Source organism: Balaenoptera physalus (genome assembly GCF_965194825.1).
Source record: "Balaenoptera physalus genome assembly, chromosome: 9".
NCBI lineage: Eukaryota > Metazoa > Chordata > Mammalia > Artiodactyla > Balaenopteridae > Balaenoptera > Balaenoptera physalus.
In genome coordinates this window covers 67,932,578-67,955,407 of record NC_138888.1, presented here as the reverse complement: position 1 = coordinate 67,955,407, position 22,830 = coordinate 67,932,578, and the positions used below count along the sequence as shown (strand labels likewise).

The 22,830-nt window shown below is 41.8% G+C and overlaps 1 protein-coding gene and 1 long non-coding RNA gene across 6 annotated transcripts in view; both read right to left on the bottom strand.

Annotated features, from left to right (window-relative positions):
* BACH2 (BTB domain and CNC homolog 2) overlaps positions 1-22,830 on the bottom strand; it is a 374,289-nt gene that overhangs the window by 216,667 nt on the left and 134,792 nt on the right. The window lies entirely within an intron of this gene.
* LOC309667363 lies at positions 12,110-20,650 on the bottom strand. The gene is made up of 2 exons (XR_014267727.1): positions 13,755-20,650; positions 12,110-13,690 (listed from the first exon to the last, which is right to left on the bottom strand). It is a non-coding gene; the product is annotated as an uncharacterized lncRNA (long non-coding RNA).

Below are 22,830 nucleotides of genomic sequence, written 5' to 3'. Positions count from 1 at the left end.
TGTTCCTTCACTGACCCCCCCCACCCCCTTTTCCTCCCTCCTACACAGGTGATAACAGAAGATGGCCACAGTAAATAGGAAGGAAAGGGGACACGGCTGGCAAAATTAAGCAAAGCTGATAGTAATGAACAGAGTAACTGCAAATGACACTTAATATTACCAGGACTGTTCTATTATAAAAATCTAAAGATTAAGAAGATTAAAAAGAAAAGTAACTAAATTAGTTCTACAGAAGCAGCAAAAAGCAGAAGAAAGAGGTCACCAGGCCCTACAACAAAATGAGCACTAAGTCATGTTATTTTAAGTGTCCTACAAAGAAACAGGATATAAGGAAACTAGCGTGTGAGAAAGACTTGGCCTTATGCACAGAGCTGACACATATGCAGAAACCTAGACCAGATTCCCATTTTAAACAGGAACTTGCAGAGTAACTGGACCCCTTCTGAAAATGAGGCGGTTCTTGTATGCCAAGTCATCCTGTGACCCCGGACCGTGACACACACACAGCGCCTGCTTGAGCGAAGCCACGAGGAGAGCAACGTGCCACAGACAGACAGAGGACCAGGCTGGTCTGGCTGCCACATGCCGTTTCAAACCCAAAACACACTATCACCTAAGGAGTACGCACGCTACTATTTTATTCAACTCCTCCTCGGCTGCCAGGCGAGTGAAGTAAATCACACAGGGGCCGTGTTCTCCACACTTAGGTGCTGTCAGAGAGGTAAAGCAGCTCTCTCTCTCTGCAAATACCCAAGCAGAGCATTCAGATGTTCCTGCTGGACTGAGGGAAAGCATGTGTGTCTGAGTGAAATGGGATGGCTTTCAACTGCCTAAAGATGTCATAAATCTACTAGCTTGAACTTCAAAGGGACAAATTCTGAGAAAATTGAAAATGAGGGTGGGCCCAGGAGAACAGGATCCACGCCATTTCTCGGCTCCTTCCCAGAGAGACAATGGGAACCAAACGGGACACCTCGTCTCTTTCTTCTCATTTTTACTACTTGTCACACTTTTGAAAATACCTTCTACATAGTTCTCTCTCTGGACCAATAGATTTTTAGTCCAGTTTGTGGTTAAACACTACTCCTTGAGCTCATTTTTTCTATGATTTGTGGGACGTTTTTATGCGGCTTTTACTGAGAACAGTTGAAAGTGAATTATCTTGGAGAAGCCTGTGGGATTCTATAATTCTCTAGTGCTCTTCCCTATCAGAATGATATATGCCAAGACAATTCTAAACCAGGAAGAACCTGATGCCCAGACTTCTAATAAGCTTTGGCTACTGTCTTGCAGAGCCAGGTGGGACAGTGAGAAGGACAAGGGGCTCGAGGCTTAAATCTACTCTGTGCGATGGGGACAAACGATCCCACCTCTCCGGGAGGTGACTATGAAATGTAAGAGGTGGTGATGTCTTCTGAGATTCTCTGAGCCTGACAGTCTATGATGTTATGACTTCTGCTCTAACTGCCCATATGCAGATGCCATGAAGCCCAGGACACACATTTGCAGAACCAAAGGCTCGTTCTAGATTTAATCGGAGAGACAAGTGGGAGAAACACAGACATGAACTGGGCAGTGCAAGTCAGTTTAAATCACCAGGGACATACAGACAAGGATAATAATGGGTAGAGACAAAGGATCTACTTAAGCCTTTCTCTTGAAAAATCCTTGAAAAATCACTACCATCTCTTGGAGACTACATGCTAATATGAATAATTGAGGTGAATCCATTAAACGCACCAGAGGACACTTCCTAGGAGTTTAATCTAAGGAATCCTTTTCTAGGCTCACCCCTCCAGCTCCACCAACCCCTTGCCACTAAATAATAACCCTCAACAGTGCTATCAGGAAATGAAACACACACCTTAGTAGGACATAAACATGGTGCCCGTAACCCACTTCAATGTCTGTATTAATTCACCCACTGCATGATCTAGTAATAAGAAAGCAAGGGTGGGAAGACTGGTGGGGTGAATTTAATCCTGCCGACTTTGAGTAGGACGCACCAGAACAGGGGTGGGTTTGCATTTTTGAAGGAATACTCTATCGGCTCCGTCAGCTTCCCCTGCACACACACTTAAGAAGATGCATAAACAGGATATGCCTACTTGGTTTCCTTGTTTGCTTTCAAGGTGACTTCACTGAAAAAGAGGCATCAAAGGCCTTTCTCGCTACGTCACCAGATTAAAAAAAGTCTGTTTACTGTGCTAATGTACGTCCATGGCTGAAATCTGGAATTTTTCTGATCTTCTCTCTTTTCTCCACCCTTTCTCGTCTTTCTATCTTCTTTTATTTATTCCTTGCCACGATTCTCATGATTCAGCTTTATAATAGTAATGTTCTGTGTAAAACACTGTGTGCCCTGAGCTGTTGGGTGAAACAGCTGCATAAACCTAACAAATACTCACAGATAATGTTAGTAAGAAAGGTGAGGGCAGAGGTAGACAAATGCTTCTCGCAGCTGGTTCACAGCCACGGTGACATGTCCCATGAAGACACAGGCTCACAGCTCGGGGCTGTCAGTTTCAGCAAACTGCTGCCTCATACTCCAGGTGGCCGCTGCCCCTCCTATTTTCTGATAGAGCAGAGTTCTGGTGAGTTCTGCATATGGACTTCTCTCCCTTCTTTTCTTGGGGAAAAGGGGAGGAAGGGAGGGGACATTCAACAAACCAGCCAGCCTCAAATTGCACATGTAAATGAACATAGGAAACACGATTGTGTAATGCAGTGTTCTGATGCCACCCTTATTTGCCATATGAACAATACCCATTGTACTTCCCCATGGGTGAAAGGCCTCTACATTTGCTAAGGAATCCCTTTTAGTTAATGAGACAAGAAAAAGAAAATGAATATAGGAAAGAGAATAGGAAGACAGAAGGCCACTAAATTGATAAGATCATTGTTTTGGACAGGATTAAGCCAGACTCTAGGTAACAGAGACCCCCCCAAATAGAGGTTTAAATAACAGAGAAGTTTATTTCTCTTTCATAGAAAAGAAGCCAGGGGCAGAAAGGACCGTACGGAGGTTCCTCATTCATCAGGAGTCACGCTCTTTCCAGCTTTCCTTTCCATCAGTCCTTTGATGTGGTCCTCCTCCTCTAAGTCCAAAATGGTGCTGGTGCTCCAGCCATCACACTTATGTTCCAAGGAAGAAGGTGGAGGAAGGGGTGAATAAGGATGTGGCCCATCCCCTTTAAGACTTCCTACAACTCAAACACACACTTCTTACGTTTCATTGGACATAACCTAGCCACATGGTCAGGGAGGCTGGGGAACATGCCTTTTAGCTAGCAGCAATGTGGTTTTCTGGCCAGCAGCTCAACTACAAAAGGGAATCAGTTAATTGGTGAGCAAGGAGAAGAAGACTCCCTGGTGGCCAACTAGCAGTCTCTCTCTGATATAATGAAGGCTTTGCAAGCTTCCTTATTTTCTGAGGCTGTATAATATAAAGATTAGCAACACATGCAAACGGAAACAAATAGAGCACCGTTATGGTAAAGTACTGTAATAGTATTCTACAGAATTTAAGAAAAATCATATGGGTCCTCTATCTCATAAGACTCAGTGATGTTTTCTAATGATTTAATGTCATTCACAGGAAAGAAGTAATATATCACACGGTGCTGCAGAGACACCTCACTGAGCCCAGGGGTAGCAAACATTTTCAATCAATAGCTTTGGACAATGAAATAGACATGAAATCCTCTAACCTGTATTTAATACTAATCCAGTGGCATGAAGCGGTGAGGAAGGAAGGAGGGAGACGGAACAAACATTTTGGACAGCAAAAAAAAAAAAAATGACCTTGCTAAAGAGTTACTAAGAATTAATTAAGGCACTGTCACAAGGGGACAATAATTGAATAATTCTCTAAGATATAACGAAAGTATTACTGGCGGGTGCAACTCAGCACTTTATATTAAATACCTTAAAAATTTGCAAGCCCTGACCCAGCAATTCTATTTCTAGAAATTTAACTTCAGAAAAATAGCCATGGATATACTTAGCGACTTGCAGATATTCATCAAGATTATTTATACCCGTAAATAAGTGGGAAAAAACCGTTCCATATCTAACAAGAGGGGATTGGTTGAATAAATGCTGATCCAGCTATTCTAATGTAACCATTACAAATGAGCTGGTTAAGAAAATTAAGTCATGGAAAACGGTCATAATTATATAAAGCATAAAAAATAATTATGAAACAAAACATGTAGTGTGACCCTATTTTTTGTTTAAAAATGCAAGTACACACATTACCATATATACCTGAATATAAGGTAGCCTCAAATAAAAGATCTGCAGGACTTCCCTGGAGGTCCAGTGGGTAAGACTCTGCACTCCCAATGCAGGGGGCCCAGGTTCGATCCCTAGTCAGGGAACTAGATTCCACATGCATGCCACAACTAAGAAGTCCACAACCCTGCGTGCCGCAACTAAGACCCAGCACAGCCAAAATAAATAAATAAATATTTAAAAAAAAAAGATCTCTCATTTTATCAATGAGAATACAAAAACAGTAAACAAAAGTTTTGCTAACTTGAGTTTATAAACTTTTAGGAATGTGATGAAATAATGATCTTCTTATGATACTTCATATTCGTATTACAAACAGAATAACAGATTGGTTTGTAAATTTTTTTGGAATCATATTTTATGCAAAAACGTTATCCAAATGTTTTACGTTCATCTTCAATGTCTCCATCATTGTAGAATTCCTTTCTAATCATCCAACACCTCTCATTGTCAGAGACAGAATCTTTGACTTAGTAGGTGATGCTGTCTCTGAAAATTTGATCCTGAGTGAGAAATATCCATTTGCATCCTATTAAGAAAGCTGGTGTTATCATTTCATCTGTAGGTGATCTCCACTACATAACCACTTACTGTATTGCTCTTAAAAGTGCTCTTTAAAAAGACTTGTTTTTAATGGCATCCAACCCAGGCTGTGAGGTCATGCTTTCAGGTAGGATGGCTAAATTTCTGTTGAATTTCATCACTTACTTTTAGAGCAATTCTATCAGGTGGCTTCTACAAAGACCTAAAACTTGCACTGACTGAGGTGATTTCAGGATAAGTCTTTGCCCAAATAGTACTTTGTTGTTCAAAATAAAATTATAGAGAGAATGCCCATTATCTGAGAAATTTTGTATGAACTTGAACATAAGATGACACCCACTTTTATAAAGGATAATACCTGGCCAAACAAAACCCCCTTCTGGCCTTATATTCAGATATAGCTCATGTACATATAGAGAGTAAAAGATGAGAATGACAATTTCTATAAAGTCTTCAGTGGTTACTGCTGGGTAGGGAGATTATTCTGAGAGATTTAAGCTTCTTTCTGTTTGCTTCTCTTTATTTTCTAATGTTTCTTCAATGAACTACAATGACTGTCTTAAGTAGAAAAACAGTGTTATGAATAAAAAGGAAGCAAAGAAGAGGCATTTTATTTATTTATTTATTTGTTTATTTATTGGCCACGCTGCGAGGCATGCAGGATCTTAGTTCCCCGACCAGGGATGGAACCGGCGCCCCCTGCAGTGGAAGCATGCAGTCTTAACCACTGGACCTCTGGGGAAGTCTCAGAAGAGATATTTTTATAAGTAACACTTGGGACATGAGCAGAGGCAGGCTAAGTCAGCCAAAGAGTGTGATCTCAGCTCAAAAACAATTCCCTATTGGCTTGAAATTGGTCACTCGGCTAGTTGCAAGTTAGTTAAAATGTAGATGTGTTTTCTAGAAAGGTAACTCATTCATCTCTCCCCCTACCCACATTTATAGCAGATTCATTTATCAGATTTGTTTCCATGCCTGGACAAGAGTCCTGAGGGAACCAGTCAGGGACAGGATAGGGACAGGTCAGTGGTATGCGAAGAGAGATGATTAGAAAGGTAAGGCACAGGACACCCCATCTCTCTTCCCCACAAAATCTCGGCAGCCAGGGAGCTGGGGAATAGGACTGAGACAGTTAAATAAAGGCTACTAATGATTGATAACATCTAGAGGCAGCGAAGCCTCTGGAGCTTGCCTGCCGGCTTCAGATCCTACCTCTGCCCATTACAAGGTGAGCTACCTTGGGCAAGTTACTTACCCTCTCTGTGTCTCGGTTTCCTCCTCTGCGGGATAAGGATGATAACCCTTTCTACTTCATGAGGTTATTGTGAGGCCTAAGTAAGTACGTGTAAAGCCTTGGTCTGAGTTCAGTAAATGCTGGTTATGACTGCAGGCTGGGACCATACTAAGTGCTTAGACCACCATTCTCTCAGTTAATTCTCACAACAATGCTACCAGGTACATACAACTGTGCCCATTTTACAGATGCAGACACTGAGGCACCAGGGGATAAAGGGACTTGCGGGAGTCTGTACAGCTAGTTAGCGGGGGGATGGGGGTCCTTTAAAAGCCACAGTCACCCTTGCCCCCTCTTTGACATGGAACGTGCCTGCAGTTCCTCCCAAGTTTGCTTCCCTTTTTTCTATGCCAACTGCGTGGCTGGACCCCTCCTCAACCCTCCGCCAGGCTTCCTCTCCCCAGTTTCTTCCTACTTAAGAGAACATCCTGGGCAGTGCAGGAGGCCCCAGGGGTGTGGTTCTAAACCCAGAACTGATGTAACTTCACTGCTCAAAAAACCATCAAAGTCTCCCTGTCTTGCTGACCAAATGGCCAAAGCTTTCAAATCGACTCACCCTTTCTGGAATCATCTCTCCAACTCCACCCTCTGGGGCACCCTGCGGCTCCTGTGAGCCCCCCAGGCACCTCCACATCTTCCACCTTTGCTCACCCTTTCTCTTGAATGTGCTCCTCCTGCTACACAATGTTTTCCTCATCTTTTCTGGAACAGCCGAAATGTCACCCACTTTAATAGGCCCTGACTGAGGCCTCACCCATTGTTTGGTCAACAAACACAAAGAGCCTACTGGTTTTCAGGCACTGCCTCAGGCACTCTGAATATGGCCGTGAATGAAACCTCTGTCCCCACCTGGCTCTATGCTCCTAATCTCGACCCCCAGCGTGCCCTGGTGGTCCGCTATGCCATTAACACACACTCTATAGAGCTCTTTCCTCGGTTACAACATGAGTCTTTGGAGAAAGGGATCACGTCTCACCTAGCTTTATATTTCTTGTGTCTGGCACAGATCTCAGCACACTTAGTACTTAATAAATTATTTGATAGACGAATGTTGTTCTGAAAAATCTACACGCTAGACCATACTCCCCAATAACTACTTTGTGGGCAATCCTACCTAGAAAAAGGAGCTGATTCAGCTAAAGATAATATTTTCCCCTTCATCTAAGAAAACTGATACCTATGGTTTGCCCCTGTTTGTCACTTGTGAACAATACAAAGAAAGGTCTATTTATTTAGCTCTGGATTCCTGGGACTTTGTACAGTGCTAGGTATTCAGTAGGCACTCAACAAATGTTTACTGGAGGAATGGAAGGAAGAAGGAAGGGAGGGAGAAAGGAAGGGAAGAAGAAAGGAGAGAAAAATGAAAGTTTGGTGCCAAGAGAAGAGTGGAAATAAGACCATGACCTCTGAGGTTAAGTGAGGCACAGCAAACAGGGCCTGCCCCCAAAGGAGGAAGGCGGTGTCAGGCCAGGACAGGGACATCGAGCTAGGCCTGCTGCACCTGGGCAGGTTTAACTCCTCGAGTTAGCGACAGCACCTCTGGGAACACCGTTGTTCTGGAATGACAGGCCTGAGATATTTAAACGCTAACTGGGTGAGTAAGCCCCATTGAGGAGAGCAATAAAACCAATTTCTTACGAATATTCGAGACGCAACCATAAATAAATCAGTAATCCTTCCTGATACACTCCATTTGGCCAGTTGAGTCTCCCATTCACCTACAGTGCAGGTGAACAAACACAGATTTTGTAAAAGAAGCAGAAACGAACTCATGTTGAAACTGCCCAGAGCGCTATCATCCTCGATTACAAAGCACTTCTGTCAGTAACCAACCAGGATTTCTACCAACCAGACACATAAAGGTGGAAGCAGCAATGCCCCCTGCAGACCGAATCACCAACAAAAATGGATGTACCACCCGGGAATCATGACCTCTCTTCCTTCCTCCTGCAAACTGGCCCCCCCATCAGTACCTTAAATCTCTTACAGTGGAGATTCAAGGTGCAAATCCAAGGGAAGAAGAAATTAAGTTAGATAATGTTTGTGGAAGTGATGAGACCATGCTGCCTGACACACAGTGGGTCCTCTTTAAATGTTTAAAAAAATTAAAAAAAACAACAAAGGAAAGAACAGCTCACCTAATCTCTACTTGGAATTTCTCAAATTACTCATAAGAGCACTTAAAAAAATTCCACAAAGACAGAGCGCACGCAACCCCTGTCAAAATAGTATTAAGTGCTGAAATGCAGACAAAGATAGGCAATTAACTGCTACTAGCTTAGATGAAAATGTCTGCAATCTTGTTTAAGTGCTTGGGTGATATGAAGCATTTAGAGATAAACTTAGGAAGATGTGAGGGATGGGGAGAAAAGGGGTTTACAAAAGCAGCACGCAGTCAGCTTTTTATAAAGCTGGTTCACACGGAAAACTTTTTAAGTGCAAGACACTTAAAATACAATCCAAGCTCCCTCAGAATGATGGGAAATGCCTGAAGGTCCCGGAAGGTCCCTAAAGGGTCTCCTTCTGCAAGTATATCCTCTCAGAAGTGCAGGGAGTGACATTCTCCTAAATATGACTGATGCGCCAGGACTTGAAATCAAATTCATATTGAAATATATGAATTCATCATTAAGTCTCCCTTTGACTAATTGGGACCCACCAAGTTGCAAGGAATGATAACCCCAAGAAAAAAGAATGTAATCTTCCAAAAGGACATGAATGGATTTGCATATGGAGGGAAAACACCTAGGCTTAAGCAAGAAGATAGGGTGTGTGTAGAAGGCAGCTGGGGAGAAATGGGTAGAAACTGACAATGTTCTTGAGTGACTGGCTGAGCCATTTTGTGACCTTTTCTCTTTGACTTCCAACAAATTTTCAACTGTGGAATTTCAATCATGGAATCAGGAACAAATGACACTTAAATAAGAGTTTGACATTAAAACTTTGCTTTAAACGTTTTACATTAAATTCTATGTATAGCATATGATATTGCTTATACGTGGAATCTAAAAAAATGGTACAAATGAACTTATTTACAAAACAGAAATAGAGTCACAGATGTAGAAAACAAACTTATGGTTACCAGGGGCGGGGGGGGGAGGGATAAATTGGGAGATTGGAATTGACATATACACGCTACTATACATAAAATAGGTAACTAATAAGGAGCTACTGTATAGCACAGGGAACTCTTCTCAATACTCTGCAATGACCTATATAGGATAAGAATCTAAAAAAGAGGGGATATATGTATATGCATAACTGATTCACTTTGCTGTTCAGCAGAAACTGACACATTTTAAATCAACTATACTCCAATAAAAATTAAAAAAAAGAAACTGAAAAAAACTTCTATGTATAGACTTAAGTGCACAGAAGGAGAATTCCAAAAAGTTGAAAGATGAAGGATTTTTTAAAAAGATTCATTTAGGGGTACTGAATTTGGGGTTAAATTCTGGTATGCTGGAAGCAATATTCTCATATTACCATGTGTGACCAAAGAAGATTCCACAGAAACACAGAAGTGATGCAATAACACCGTGTTCAACTCTAAGTCATGGTGTACTGACCCCGTCATGACTCTGTGTGTGTGTGTGTGTGTGTGTGTGTGTGTATGTGTGTGTGTGTGTATGATAATCCTTGTTTTCCAGCAGTATCTGCCCTCAAGGACTGAAGTTGATGATTTTATACTGAGGCACTGATTCTGTCATTGACAGGATGTAAAATTTTCTAGATAAAATATAAAGACAGAAGTGTCTAAAATGGCTTTAACTGCTCCATGATCCAAAGCTGATGGGCAACACGTGCAAAACCTTGTTCTAAACTAGATGGCCAGACATACTTAAATAGACAACTGGTCTCAACACAGAAAGAAATGGAAAACTGAAAAAATTAGTAGATGAATTTTTTCAACTTGAATAATCAAATACCTTAATATTTCCAGGTAGACCATTTTTGAGTTCTGTTTGTTGTTTTTTAAGCACCCAGGAAGGATATTAGTGTTGAGATTTACTAAAAGACTGGATCATGTTAAATAATGTGAATCGGAGAGTGAACAGTAAGAAATGATGTATAAAATTAGCTCAAAAAAGTGGTTTGGGAATGAAGATTTACAAATTTCAGAATTCAGAGCCAATGACAGTAGAAGAAATAAAAAGACCTTCAATAGTCACCAAAAGATATAAGTCAAAGAGAACACACCATAGCTTGTCCTCAGTCTCACATTTCTACCGCTACTTTGAAAAAAAAAAGAAAAGAAAAGAAAAGAAAATGACCAAAAAAGAATTTTTCCCGAAAGGGTAGAATATGGCAGAAATAGTAAATACCAAACCCAGAAAAATGAGGAAGTTAGAAGAAATGGGTGGCTTGCTATATGTGATATTAAAAATTGCCATAACAAGAATGGGGCAGTAATAAAAATAAATTATTTCATTTTTTGCAAAGTATGTGAGGGTAGGAAATTGATCCAAACTGCCAGAGAAATGAGGAAGCACTCTTTTCATACTGTGTTCAGAACACTATTTCATAATTTATCCCTTCCTCGGATGCCCTTTTTCTGCCACGTCCCTGCTCTCTGCTCTTCAGCTGTCCTCTTCCCAAGCTCCTCAATTAAATTATCTCACGTTTTTCTCTGATCTGCTGTTCACAGCTTGTCACATCACTCCACCATAAGCCTTCCCACACGCTGCTGAAACAGTACACTAAGAGAGCCGCTGTTTTTCTCTCTCTAGCTGCTCCCCAGAGTCCCGGATCCCGGGCAGGAGGCGGGTGGGTTCTCTAACTGCAAGGCTCACCCCCAGTCTTCTTCTAAGGAACCTATGTATTCACAGCTTTAAAAAATTATGAAACGTGGTATGATCAACCTACTGAAGCCACAACCTATGTCCCAGAGAGACATTTTTTGTTTTTTAGAAAAAGATGACTTTTTTTTAAGAAAAAAAATCAAAACTGTGCTCATCCTTATCCTGTTGGAGAAGAGAACAGGCAGTTTCCTCCTGAGCCCTTGGAATCACAAGACTCAAGTTGTGTAGTTACCACAAGCGCTCAGCTTTTTCTCTTCGGTTCATCCTTTGAGTCTGTAAGACATCTTTCACAAAACAATATTTCACAAACATTTTTACAGAGTATTCAATCTAGACTGGCATGAATTATCCAGAACGGTAATACAAAGAACCTACACATCAAAGTAAAGCAGTAAAGCAAAAGGCCAATAACAGAGAAAAGGGAAAATATTGTTGCAAAATGAGATAAGATGAAAGAAAGAGACTCCGATGAGATTCTCCAGTTTGATGAGACGGAGGTGAAGAAGAAAGAAAGGCTTTTTTTCCCAGAGGGTCGGTGCTTCAAAGGAACAGCGCATTGATTTAAAGGTGGCAACTTAGAGGAAGCAGAGGAAGCTAGTGGGTGATAAATAAGAATCCCACGTGAGCCAGGGAGACGCCCTTATTCAAGGGGAGTTTAAAAACATAGGCGACTTGAGCAGGGAAAAGCATTATTTTTCTTTCTCTCTTCCTCTCATTTTTTTCCCCAAGTAGGACTACTGGTTCCATGAGGAACCAAGTGGTCCAAGCCTCATGAGCCCTGATGGGAGGAGAGAATAGATCCATCCTTTCAGCAGGATAACTTGACAGTACGGTACCAAAACCCTTAAAAATGTGCATGCGTTTTGATCTGGTAATTCCATTTCAAGGATATGTGAAAAGTTATATGCGTGAGGATGCTATTTGCTGCTCTCTCTATAATGTTCTGCCTTGTTTATAATAGCGGGGAAAAAAAGCAGAAACAACCTCAATGTCTAGGAATAAATCAGAATACATTCATACATGGCATTCTAGACAGACATTTGAAGTTATGCTGTAGAGGAATATTTAGTGACGTGGAAAAAAATATTCAAGAAATTAGGATATTTAGGAAGGATGTTACCAAAAAGTGGGAATGGTTAGGTTTTTGTCACACACACACTCTCACACACACACACACACACACACACACACACACACACTCAGGACTGTAAGATACAGTCAGGATGCACACAGGAGTTTCCAGGGATGGTAATATCATGAGTGCTTTAATTTCTTCCTTACTTGCTTCTTTTGGAAAATATCTTTTAAAAAACGTAATTTTTTTGATAAAGAGAAAAACAAGTAAATGTTTTTAAATAGGAATAAAGTCAGCTGGTGGTCTTGTGTACAGAAACCTATCAAATGCTGGGGCTGAGGGGCCTTCAGCTCCCCGAGTCACCCTCTTCATTTGATAGACAAGGAGCCAAAAGTGTTCAGAACACGAAGGCTCTGACTTCAGAAACACTCAGGAAAGGAGTTACAGCAGTCACAGCAAGAGGGAGGAGAGGGTGCTAAAGGTCGCTCCTGCAAGGCTGAGTGCGTGGGAATGATGAGCATGTATGATTTGGGAGTCGGGGTTCAACAGAGTTGAGAGTCCCACGTGATGTTGGGTTTTGGAACAATAACGAATGGGAACTTAGGAAAATTAGGAGACTAGAGATATGGTAGGGGGTACGGAATGAACACTGTTCCAGCACCTTCGCGTAAAAGGCTCATGTAAACTCACGTAATCTTCTAAGTAACTCAGAAAATACCAGAACTCCCATTTTACAGATAAGGACACTGAGGTTAAAATAACTAGCACTGGTCACGGATCTAGCAAGGAACAGAGCTATGATCTGCTCTCTGGATGGTCTCCAAGTCCTTCCTCTTTCTACCGTGCTACACATTTGCCTCCTTCGTTTTGTCTCCTGAGAGAAAGAAAGACCTCGATTCATACAGGTTACTTATCAACCGAGGCGTCTGGAGTTTCGATGGCATCAAAGATCTCAACTGGTGAGTCAACGACGTTGGGGCAGCCCACAGCGAGCCCGGCACAAACTCCCCATCCATCCAGTGATGTATTCCTGGAACTGGGAAGGCCGGCTCTCCCCAAGCAGGGCAAGGGGACGCGGAGGAGGGAAAGAGTGGTATTTCAAAAGTCTCTTTTCTGGATCTAGAGGCACACCAATGTCTTTTCATCCTGCCCTTACAAATATCAAGAAATCTGTGCACCTTTCCTTCTAATACGACCCTCAGACTTCCAATTAGTGCTGTCCTCGAACTACCAGGAGTCCTCAGCTGTGACCTTATATAATAACAGCGCTATCCTGGCTATTACTTGTAGGCAAGCATAATAGCAGGCAGTGCAATACCTCGTCTCTTTTGGCCTGGGAACGGGACAGCCGACAGTCCAGATCCCGTTTAACGGGAGGTCTTAACCACCTGTTAGCTACGTGCAGAAACCACGACACGATCGCTCTCCTTCAAGCTTACAGTGCTTTTCTCATTGCAGGGTTACTGTAAACATTCTGTCTCTTCCTCCTTCCTTTCTCACTGCTCTGATCACCTCACCGGGGTCTGATTAGGATCACAGCCCTCTCTGTGGTTATCCCTGACTACGGCCATCAGCAACCAAGCCTACCAGCTTACGTACAAGTAAGTCATAGCAGTACAACAGGCATTTGTGAATAAAAGAGTCAACTCTCATTTTGCAATTACTATTAGTTACTTAGTACTTAGGTGATACTTAGGAGATACTTAGGATACTTAGGTGATACTTAGGAGATACTTAGGAGTACTTAGGAGATTTAGGTGATACTTCTAAATGGTAGCCACTCGCCACACGTGACTATTCAAATTTAAATTGAATGAAGTTAAAAATTCAGTTCCTCAGTCACACTAGTCACATTTCCGTGCTCAAAACAGCCGCACGTGGCTAGTGGCTACTGTACTGGTCAGAACAGACAGAAAACATTTCCACAACGGCAGAAAATTCTACTGAACAGTGCTGCTATAGCGCAATGAGCAAACACAGGAACACTTACTGAACTCCTAAGTGCCAGCGCTGTTCTAAATTTTTTGAATGTATTAAATCATTTCTTTTTTTTTTTTTTTTTTTTTTGGCCATGCTGCACGGCTTGTGGGATCTTAGTTCCCCGACCCGGGATCGAACCTGGGCCCTTGGCAGTGAAAGCTCAGAGTCCTAACCACTGGACCACCAGGGAATTCCCCCATTCCATTCTCAATATGACTCTATGAGTGATGTAGGGCTTGGTACTGTTCCCATTTCACAGAGGAGGAAACTGAGGCACTGAGTGATTAAGTAATCCGATTCCTCTCTCTGCACTGTCTCCGAACCCACAGCCCTTGCCTCTGCAATGTCTCTCGTAGCCACGCCAGTGTCTGTCATCACAGGCACTATTCTTATTTAGGCTCTTGTTGGACAATTGCTGGACCTTCCTAATGATCTCCTTATTTCAGCGATCTTTCTCTTCATTAACGGCACCAAATACTTAACAATTAAGCCTCAGAGTCCACTGAAATAAGGTCAATGCACTTTTCAAAGTTGCCTACAACATGGTCCCAATTTTTCTTTCTCATCTTATCCTCATGCAGTAGCTAGTTCTTATCAATAACTAGGGCCGCTGCATGAGTTCAGGTCTGCTGAGGAGCAGACACTAACATGGGATAAGACATGCAAGAGAGGGGAGCAGGAGCGGGCACAGAAAGCTTGCAGACTGAGATGTCAGCGTGGCCCCTGTGCAGGAGAGGAGAAGGGAGGGGAACTGCATGGAAAGCGGCTTAGAGTGCAGCACGGTTCCAAGAAAGGTTTAACCATGCCAGTGGGGAGTCTTGAGCCAAAGCTGCTCGGTGGAGGACCCCCCTGTCTTGCTGGAATGGGCATGCCTAGTGCTCCAACTCTGCACAATCCTGGCTGGGAGCAGTCCCTGGGAAGCACGGTCGAGGGACCAAAGTGTGGTGGGTCCAGAGGGGCCACAGCTAGGGATGCTAGTCAGTTGTGCTCCCTCTAAGGCAGGAAAGCAGAGTGGACATTTTCATGGCCACCCCGGTCACTGTATAATTTACCATTTTACTGGGATACTCTTAAGAGCGAAAGAGGGCACTATTAATCATTACACTAGGCAACAGACGGACCCAGGGACCACCCTAAGCAAACTGGAATTTATGGTCACCCTGTAACAACTTAGGTAGCAGACAGCCTACCAATGTTCATCAGGTCTTTCCACTTTTTGGCATTCCTTCAGTCTGGAACTGCTTTATAACCCAAACTGTGGCTACAGAAATCTTAGGCATCTGTTAAAACTGACCTCAGATTTCACCTTCTGAATGTCATCTTTTCCTTCTTGGAACCACTTCACGTGTATCTTTCTTGAAATACTGATCCTCTTCCGTAATATATTTTAATTAATTCTGAATTATCTTTTTCCTGCCATCAGTCAGTAAATCCCCAAGGGCAGGGACAATTTTTTTTTTTTTCAGTTTTGTCTTCCCTTCGATGACTAGCACTAGCACAAGGTCACCATGTAGTAGGCACCAACAGTAACACCTACAGAAGGCTGTACTCTTCACTCTGCAGAGCCCTCCTATGGCTTTTCTGTCTGAAACAAATACTTGCATCACCTTGTATCTCGTAAATGCAATGTTTTCTATGTCTTTACAGTTCAGACATAGAATTCAAATATCAGCTGACCTTGGTGAATGAATTCTTTTACAATTTGCTAATTACTTTGTCCTTTTTCTGCTGAAAGCCTACACTGAATTACTTCAGCTTCGCCTCCAAAGGCGACTAACAAATTGCTGAATATAATTTGCACTTGAAACAATAAAGCTGTTAATGGCATTTGAGCAAGAACACCCATTATTTTCCTTGCAGCAATAAATCAGCATTTCATCTGTTATAAATTGCTTGGTCAGCGTCAAATGGCTTCAGAATAAATCTCTTTCTCCTTTGTGCTTCTGCTGTCTATGATAAAAGAAGACGGCAGAAGGTAACCCCGTGTTCTGCATTCCCGGGCACATCATTTTCATGCTGCATGACTCTGTAATTTATTTCTAGTGATAAACCTCTTGTAGTCCTACACTGACTGATGCTCACATGTGTCCAAATATGCACAGGAAGACACAGGGACCTCTTCCACATTAACACTGAAATGAAGGGGCTGACCATGGAGAGCAGAAGTTTGATGTCTACTATAGATTTTAGTAAGTGGGTGGCTGTAAAAATAAACAGAAATGCTCTAATCATTAGACTATTTTTTTTTCAGCCATGCCTCCAGATATGGCTGTAAATATCACAGGTTCATTAGATAGGACAGAGTTATCCTCTTAAGATTGGATTATTCTAGCTTCACATTTCTGAGAAATATACCTAGTAAGCTCTACTTTTAAAAAATCCCTTGCCTTGAAATCATCTCAACTCTATGATTTATCTTTTCTTGGGTACTTCTGAACATAGCACAATATCATAAAGTAGGTGCCTAGTAAAATATTTAAGTGAATGAGTTAATAGATGAATGCTTTTCATTTAGTCTAAGTCACATTAGTTAACGGTATTATTCATTCATCAAAATTAAATAATACTATGTCATCTACATTTATTACGAGCTGGTCTCTCTTCTCGATTTTAAAATTTATCAATATTTGGGAGTTATGCTTACTGTCAGTTATAGTGCTAACATTTCAAATATATGGAGGGCTTTATGAATATTATTATGGATAATGGTGATTAGTTGCTTTTAATATCCTAGGGAGAGTGAGAGAAAATAGACTTAAGCTACAGCATGAGAGATTTAAGTTAGACAAGAGTGTTCTGGCATCAGATCTAATTAAACAGTAGAGTGGATTAATGAGAGAAGTTATAAAATCTTTAAAATAAGATGGACTCTCATCAATATATATATTATTAAGTATGCCCCTATATAAAAGACAGAGGAATTGGTTCCACTCTTCTTTGAGAGACAGGTATATGAGGTGTATATCTATAATAATATAATTTTCCGGAGTATGAGCATTTCACATAAGATGACTGGTATCAATTTATAACATGAATCATAAGGACATAAATTTAAGGACATGAATCATATACCAAAGAAGAGACTTCTAGTTCTAGTTTCTCATATGTTATGTGGCTTTGGACCATTTTACCTCTAAGATAAAGATTCTTTTCTAATTAAATAGGAATAATCCTATTTCTAAGTACGTATTCTTCAAAATAAATTATATAAGACCTTGTTGGGTAACTTATATTCTGAATAAATAAGCAGTAGGAATATCTGATTCCTATTATTTAAAGTTATTTCAATACTACACCCTCATTTATTGTAAATTAGAATATATATATGTAGTATACATATACATGTAAGTAAATTATATTATAAAGTAAATTATACTATACTATAAATATATATACTAAATTATACCATATATATAAAGAAGAAAGTTTATCACACTGGTAACAATTAGAAAAGAAATACTAATAGATAAATTTTCGATTGTGGTAATTATGTGAATAGCAATCTGACACAGGATTCATCTTTAAAATCAGGTGCTTTAATGTATTTATGCCAATCTCTCTCCATGTTGATATTCTTACTGTGGAGCTTTATTACTAGACCATGAATCTATCACTTCAAAATTCCCAGGCACGAGGCATTGAGAAAATGAAACACACTCCCTCTACGGTATGGGATTTAGAGGAAAAAAATGCTTTCTTAACCACTGGAGTACATTTTCCTCATCAAGATTCGTATGACAAACTTTGAAAAACTCATGGAGTAGACTATGCAATGTATGTTTAAGTGTTGTAACTGCTTTTGTGTTAGGATTCACATTATGAGAAAATTCATACTTACTACCTTTCTATTGCTTGGATATGGATCTATTTTGATTGTGGTCAATGGAGCCTGTACAGCCTAAAAAGAACATGTAATTCCATTCTCTTGTCTCTTTTGAAATAGAGACTTTGGGCTACAACATGTTTTTCTCAATAGTCCAACTCCCTTCTCAGAGATACCAACGCAAACGTAGTATTTCAGGTGAATCATGAGTAAAATGCATTCATGGGGAGAATGAGAGAAGGATAAAGAGTGAAGAAGTGGAGCATGTCAAAAAGGCCAACTTTCAGGAGAAGGGCAGTCAACAGTGTCCTTGAGAGCATGAGAAGTGGAGGCAATCTTGAAGTCATTTGGGAACGAATCTTCCCCTTTCACAGATGAGGAAACTGAGGCTTAGAGAGAGTATGCGACCTTCTCAAGGTCACTCTGTCCTAGGAGATGACAGAAGAGCACTGCACAATTCCGAGTATGAGTGGCAGATTCAGACGTTGCCATGAGCCAGGGTAGCCGTCAGCCCCTCTGGAGGACCCGCTCTCTTAGTGCTCTAGCCTTGCTTCCACGCATCACCACCCCCTCTGAATCTGGTGAGTGACCGGGGACAACAGGCGAGGGATGGAAGGACATCTGCCAACACTCAGAATGCATTCACTCTGATGGCCCAAGCTCCAGTTTACCTTGGGAAGAGCACTGTCCTAGTTGGTACTGGACAGGAGGCAAAACAAGTGTTATCCTGACGTGGTCCTGCCCTGGAGAGACTCAGACGACGGAGGAGCCACATGCCAGCCCCTCCCAAGGCTCAGCTGCTTCCAGGAGAAAACGAAGGCAGCATGAAGCCAAGGGGAGGCCAGACAAGGGAGAGGGTGCACATACACTAAACTCCGAAATGTGAAGGAGGCTCATCTATGCTTCAGGTCACACAGCAGGTCACGTGGGGAGAAGCAGCTCTGAGCAAGGAGATCATATATACAGTGCCATTCCAGGAGGGGTTGTCTGCGATCTGTAACTTGTATGGATATAATAAGCACCATGCCTAAGACACAACAGCCCCAAACCACCGCCACCAAAACACAAAACACATGTTTAAAGGCGAGAATTATCCACAACATTAGGTTGTTTTATTTTTTCCTACATGGCTGATCCAGGAGCGGGTTGCAAAATCCATCATTGTTACAGGCTGGAAAGCCAACCAGGGGAGCCTTCTTAGAACTTTTAAAGGGAAACATTGTGGATGAGCCTTTTGGTCTTGCAGGAAAGATGGCTAGTTATGTTTAACTATAAACACATGGCAGTAGGTGTCAGAGATACGCTCCACTAGAAGACTATATAAAATATAAATACTGTTTTTGGCAAAGGACCCTAAACTCAGAGAACCTGAGAATTCCAGACAAGGGCCAGGGCAGCTTCCCATGCTTTCTCAAGCATTTAGCAACCAGATTTAGTCTTCAGCTGAAAGGCTTTCATTTCAGGCAGTATGTAATTCATGCAGACGATTCATTTGCAACATTAAAGCATTACAACATTCTGTAAAAACTACAACAGCAAAAGACCAAAAACACAGGAGGTCTGCTCTGACTACCTAAGTTAAAACTGCAACCTCACCCCGTCCCCAAACTGACACTCCTCTTACATTGCTCTACTTTTTTCTTTTTTTTTTCTTCCATAGCAATTATCATCTCCAAACATACTAGAATTTGTTTATTTGTTTACTCATTATTTTCTGTTTTCCCCCAGTAGAATATAAGCTCCAAGAGGGCAGGAATGTTTGTCTGTTTTATTCACATCTAGATCCATGAGTGGCACACAGCAGGTGTGCAAAAATGCCGGCTGACCGAATCAGAACAAGACGTGAATGAGCTGTCAATATTGTATAAAGCCTTTTTCTCAGATAACAAGGAAGTTGCCTCATCACTAACTACGAAGATATATATATTTTTTCTTTTTCTGTGTGTGTAGAGAAATTTGTGTTGCTTTTGGTCTCGCTTTTTAATGCACAATTCCATTAAAGTAACAATGATAGATCAATAGATATTATTGGAAGAGAGTTATGATGGCTAAGCAAGGTGCAGTGGTAGGAAGTAGGAGGTGGCAAAAAATACCCAGAAAAAAGGAGATGAATAGCTGGTATTATATAAAGTCAGATGGAATTATAAACCAGAATTTCATAACCGTATCCTCCTTTCACTTCATTATCTTATAAAATATAAGATATTATATAATATTCCTGCATTGGGAACCTTATGTACCACTTAACTCAATTCATAAGAGCCAATTCAGCTGCCCTTTTTATATTTTCAGTATAAATCACCGAGGTTAAAAAAATCAAATTCAGAGGTCAGCAGGGGCATTCTGCTATCAGAAAAAGCAGGTGACTAAGGCTAATGGTTCCAGGGTGACTAACCCCCCTTGTACGTGAAGCCACCATGATGACCTGCTTCTGTACATCTCTGGGGGTAGGGAGGGAAACTGAGGTAGGTACTGGGCAGTGTGAAAAGATATTTCACAAGGGTTTGTCTTTATAGCCTTATAATATGAATACTTTTGTACGGCACCTCCCCAGGCATAAGAAACGCTCTCACCGTACACCTTGCTCTGCTCTCATAACAGCCTTTTGAAGTGGTTAGGCTTATTTTCTGAATCTTGGAGAGTTTGTTACTTGCCCAGGGTGGTGGGCCAAAGTGGATCGTTCCTATCTTGGTTTAAGAAAGCAAGTACAATATACAAAATAGATAAACAACAAGGACCTATTGTATGGCACAGGGAACTATATTCCATATCTTGTAATAACCTATAATGGAAAAGAACCTGAAAAAGAATAGCCATATATGTATGTGTGTGTGTGTGTGTGTGTGTGTGTGCGTGTGCGTGTGCGTGTGTGTGTGTATATATAACTGAATTGTTTTGCTGTGCACCTGAAACTAACACAACACTGTAAATCAACTATACTTCAATTAAAAAAAAGAAAGCAAGTACAAATTCAGTGCTTTTTTCACATGGCATGGCCAAAAGTAATACTCTGAAAGATCGGTTACCTAGCTGTCCACCACTCGTGGTTATTACCAGGAACGCATTTTACAAAAGTGGATGATTGTCTCGTCTCCGTTGCCACAGTGCTAGGAGATCAAGGAGGCACTACAGGTGGGATTTATTTAAGACCCGGCATTTCTTAGGTTATGGCGGAGGTCTGTGAACAAGAAAGGCAGCGGACTCACAGGGATCATTTAAAGCTGTGCCTTACCACCACCAACAAAAATGCTAAGAAACAGACAGAATTCGTCTCCTGTGTAGAAACGTTCCATAACAATGGAGAAGTGTGTGCGTGTGTCAGGGGGCGGGGGGTGGGGGAGGGCAAGGGCTGGCAGCTAAAATGTAACTTGGCCAAACCCAGAAAAGACACAGCATGTACAGAACGGGCAGATCTTGAGAGCCTCATCCCCACGCAAAGAGAAAACTGTGCAGTATCCAGAGAGAAGAGCTGGTACAGTAGCTGGGGAGAATTAACTACCAAAGGGGATGAATCAGCTCAGCGTCTGAAAACATCTACAGGTTCTGTCAAACCTGCCCGCACTCTTCAAGAGCTTCAAGGCTCACAAACAGGAAATCGCTGGGTATGACTTAACCTGACTCTCTACCTCCTTAGAGAAGAGCTTGCCCTGAAGAGTGATGAACAAAGTGTGGAGCCAAAGGGTGAAAGGTGAAGAAGATCATGAGTTCAAGTTCAGGGTATGGGGCATTTAGTGGAAGGAAACAGTTTTCTAAACACAGAGGATTAGTTGGGGTTCAGCACCGGGCTCAGTACCGGATGACATCTTCACTCGAGCAGCCCAACACCTCACAGAAATGAAGAGAGAGAAAACTGCATTACAAAGGGGCTTGTGAAGACGTGAGATTAAGCTGTTCATTATTCATGGGTTCATTCACTCATGACATTCTGTATCAGGATATTTTCAGATACAGACCTAAACAAATAAGAGGATTGATCATCTTGCACAACAGAGTTGCCTGGAAAGGGTGGAGCTGTCCCAGGACTGGTTTATTTAGCAGCTCACCAACATCATCAAGGACCTAGGTTCTTTCCATCTTTCTGTCTATTTTGATTTGCTTAGATTAACTCCAAATTTGCCCCCCTACCCCGGATCCGGGACTGGGGCTGGGGTGGGGGCCAGGTGCCCTAAAGCAGCTGGAAGAGAGTAAACACTTCACCCAACTCAGGGTTATACTAGCAAGAAAGGGGCCACTGGCCATTGGGTGGGTCCCCAGAGATATGTGTAGATGGTCACTCAGCAGTAGTCACTGAGTGCCTACTATGTGTCCACTCCTGTGCCGTCATGGAGACAAGGAATGGCCTCCCTGGAGGAGCTTAGAGATAATGGCAGAGACAGACATTAATGAAATAACCATGTAAATGAAGATAAAGCTGCAACTGTAATAAGTGCTCTGTTGGAAAGGTCCATGGTACTTAGGTACCATAACAGGGGACCTAGGTTAGAAAAGGGGGAGGTGAAGCTTCCCTGAAGAAGGGACGCTGAGCTTTGGGGATAAAGGATGGAGAAACCTTTCAGACAGAGGGAACATGTGGAGGGACAAAGTGGAAGGATGGAATATAACACATTCAGAACTGTCCCCAGATGGAGGACAGACCGCGAGGGTGAGCCTGGGGCAAGATGAAGCTGAGGAGGTAACACAGGAGCCAGACCATCTGAGTTGTATGCAAGAGAAGAAAATATGAACACGCACATTTTTTTAAAACTGTTAAAATCTTAGACCTTTTGTTCACATCAAGTTTGATACAAAACAGGGCTCTAAAATGCCCTGGTGCACAGATGCTCTGAGAATATTAAATGACCATTCCCTGTCCTTTCCAAGTGAATATTTTCTGGTCGCTTTGCTTAGAGTGGCCCCTAGGAAAAGAGCCGGGTGTAGCGGGTAAGGGGGCAAGGCCTGGGCTGACCTGGAGCCTGGGTTGAAAGGTGAAGCCACATGGTAGTAACTCATTGAGAACGGAAGGAAATAATTAAAGAGG